Source organism: Pelophylax lessonae (assembly GCF_965119305.1).
Source record: "Pelophylax lessonae genome assembly, chromosome: 2".
In the NCBI taxonomy this organism is placed as follows: Eukaryota; Metazoa; Chordata; class Amphibia; order Anura; family Ranidae; genus Pelophylax; species Pelophylax lessonae.
Window position 1 is genome coordinate 669,966,535 of NC_138769.1, and position 3,839 is coordinate 669,970,373.

Consider the following 3,839-nt stretch of genomic DNA (forward strand, 5'->3'; position numbering starts at 1 on the left):
CAAATGTTTACAAAAAAGCCTTGTTGTTTTTATGGCAAACGAGAAAACCACAAATGTTTACAAAAAAGCCTTGTTGTTTTTATGGCAAACGAGAAAACCACAAATGTTTACAAAAAAGCCTTGTTGTTTTTATGGCAACCGACAAAACCACAAATGTTTACAAAAAAGCCTTGTTGTTTTTATGGCAAACGAGAAAACCACAAATGTTTACAAAAAAGCCTTGTTGTTTTTATGGCAAACGAGAAAACCACAAATGTTTACAAAAAAGCCTTGTTGTTTTTATGGCAACCGACAAAACCACAAATGTTTACAAAAAAGCCTTATTGTTTTTATGGCAAACGAGAAAACCACAAATGTTTACAAAAAAGCCTTGTTGTTTTTATGGCAACCGACAAAACCACAAATGTTTACAAAAAAGCCTTATTGTTTTTATGGCAACCGACAAAACCACAAATGTTTACAAAAAAGCCTTGTTGTTTTTATGGCAACCGACAAAACCACAAATGTTTACAAAAAAGCCTTGTTGTTTTTATGGCAACCGACAAAACCACAAATGTTTACAAAAAAGCCTTATTGTTTTTATGGCAAACGAGAAAACCACAAATGTTTACAAAAAAGCCTTGTTGTTTTTATGGCAACCGACAAAACCACAAATGTTTACAAAAAAGCCTTGTTGTTTTTATGGCAACCGACAAAACCAAAAATGTTTACAAAAAAGCCTTGTTGTTTTTGGTAACAAACTAAACCAAAAATGTTTACAAAAAAGCCTTGTTGTTTTTGGTAACAAACTAAACCAAAAATGTTTACAAAAAAGACTTGTTGTTTTTGGTAACAAACTAAACCAAAAATGTTTACAAAAAAGACTTGTTGTTTTTGGTAACAAACTAAACCAAAAATGTTTACAAAAAAGACTTGTTGTTTTTGGTAACAAACTAAACCAAAAATGTTTACAAAAAAGACTTGTTGTTTTTGGTAACAAACTAAACCAAAAATGTTTACAAAAAAGACTTGTTGTTTTTGGTAACAAACTAAACCAAAAATGTTTACAAAAAAGACTTGTTTTAGTGAAAACCTCAAAAAAAATTATAAAAACACATAAAATATGTTTATCTAAATAAAATTAAAGTATGTTGCTCTTTGCAACACAAATGTTACATTGGCAATTTAGTTCATTCTATTATATATTGTAATATATTTTTTGTACGCTACAGTTGGTAGACACCCACATGTGTTATTAAAACATTTATTTTATTACCCAAGTTTTCTTTTTGGTGTACACATCGAATGTCTTTTGTGTTGTATTTGTTTAGTTGAGTGGTGTGGTCTGTAATTGTTAGTATGTTGGCTTTGGTTTATGTTAGCCTTGAGACTTGTTTTGAAGCTACATTTGAAGGGAGACCTTTTCTTGGGTCGTTATGTGAACATTGAGTTATCTAAATTTACATGAAATCATATGTTTGGAGATCGAGAAGCACGTGTGTATAAATGCCTACATTAACCAGGGCCATTACTTGGCCACCAACACTCCTAAAAAACCAAAGAGCAAACACAAACTAATCATTTTGCATAAAATTTTATTTCATCCCCAAAAAAAGCACTATAATAAATCATATTGTGCCACCCTCAAATTTAAAAAAAAATGGCCCCACAAATTGGCCAATGTAACAATCATTAACAAAACCAAATAAAAAAAAAAAAAAGAAATTAAGTTGGTGGTGGTGGTGGTGACTGAAGCAGTGTGGTGAGCAATGGAAAGGTTCCTGCCATCAAATGGTGGGCCAATAGTCCCATCTGCTCTGGGGTTAGCCTTAGAGTTCTGGTAAAGTGGCCCATTAGGATCAGATCTTGTGTCTGAGGCTGCTGCTGATGCAGGGTGTTGAACCCTGGAAATGTCCCAGACTGAAGATCTTGTGCCAATAGTCCCATCTGCTCTGTGCTCAGCCTAAGAATTTGGGTAACGTGTGCCATTACCATGAGATGGGATCGTTGCTGCTCCAAGGCTATTTGATGCTGCTGGTGGTGCAAGGGTTGTGAAGATGTGTGGGGAGTGGTGGTTGATTGGTTGTTGTGGTCCACGGTGCGGGGGCAAACGACATGTCGCATTGGTGACAAAAAAGAAGAACGGCCTGGGGAGGAGTGAAGTGATAAAGGTGTGGAGGGAATGTAGTCAGGTGGAAGGGGTACTGTGGAACCAGTGCGCATTGAGGTTGTGCAGGAGGATTGCTCATTGAGGGGTGTGGGAGTCCGAACGGAGTGTGAAGTGCTAGGAGTGGCTACAGGAGGAATTGTCCCATCCCCAGCTGCCTGACAAGTGGCCAACACTGGCATTACCCTCCCACTACCACAACCTGCAGTGGCAGGTGAGTGAGATGTTTGGGAGGGCTCTGCCAATGGGGCATCTTCAGATCCAAACAGGCATTGGCGTGTGGCCAGCACCTGAGTGTCAACACTTTGCCGATCCCGTTGATGCTGGTCTGCTAAACTTACCAAGCTGTTACGCATATCCTGTTGAACCTGTAACATATCCTGGTGAACCTGTACCATTGTTGCTACAGATTCCTGTATGAGCCCGAGCAGACGTACTGCCTCAGTAGATTGCTGAGTACGCCTCCTTAACTCATTTTGGACCTGATACTCATCAAGCAGCCTCTCGGCTACATCCAGCATAGATGGACGAAGTTGGGTAGGTGACAATCCCTCTGCATCTAAGGCTACCTGAAAGCAGAAGAAATAGACCAAATCATTATCAAACATCATGACTAAATATTTCAGATTAGTTTGACAACTTAACACCCCAAGCAGAACGTTGAAAAGTTTGATGTGCTTCTAATGAGTACTTGTTCATTGTAAGATTATCCAAGCTAGCAACACTTCTGATAATGGGTACATATTATATTGGTAGGACTAATATGACAAAGGCAAAAAAGATTCAACATGAAGGTGTTCCCAATTAACCCTGGTGTGGTAGGTTGTTTATGCTTTTGGTAAATCTGTTACTACACCAATGACTTTATACATCTACGTATGTTGTCTAAAATCTTGCCATCAATCGGCTAGAGGACAACCCAACCAAACGATACCCATGAATTTGGACCTGGAAAATCAAAGACGGGCCGGACTTTAAAGATCCTGGATGTTTTTGGAACATTAGTGGCACACCAAATTATAACATAATTCCCTGATGTTCAAGATAGAACTCTTGTTGTGCTGGTGCATCGTCAGAATGTCATAGCACTAATTTAACACACACAATGTAAGCCACATCTAGTCCAAAATCAATGCTACCATTGAAATGTTACATGTGCACCTTGTTCCCTTATATCACATACCACAGCACTGGATGCAGAATCGTCGCCAGCTCCTGATCCAACTCCAGCTGCAACGTCAAGAGGGGCCTGATGTTCTTTTAAAAACAAAAAAAAAAAAAAACATGTTTAGTACATAACCTTAGTCAGTAATGATTATGGCCAGATTGCCCTCCTAGCTTCATGAATGAAGCATTGAGGCCAAACATTCAAAAGTGCTTTCCTGGGCTCATAGGACACTTGCTAAACCCTCCCAAAGGTTAAGAAGGCTTGGTCTGCCTACTAATGACGGCACCCATTAATGCTGTCAACTGTGTTTTGCAGGGTAAACATCTAAAAGGCAACACTCTTTCATAAGAAAAAACATGTGTGTTAATGGGGTTAATAAGATTCCAAAAAACATTATTTGACTAGACATACCAACACCTTCCTCCAGGCCTAGCTGCACTGGGTGTGTTCCCTGCTGCGGATCTTCTGTAAAGGACATAGCAATATGAGCTATCTTGGAAAAAAAAAAACATCTACATTGTTTGG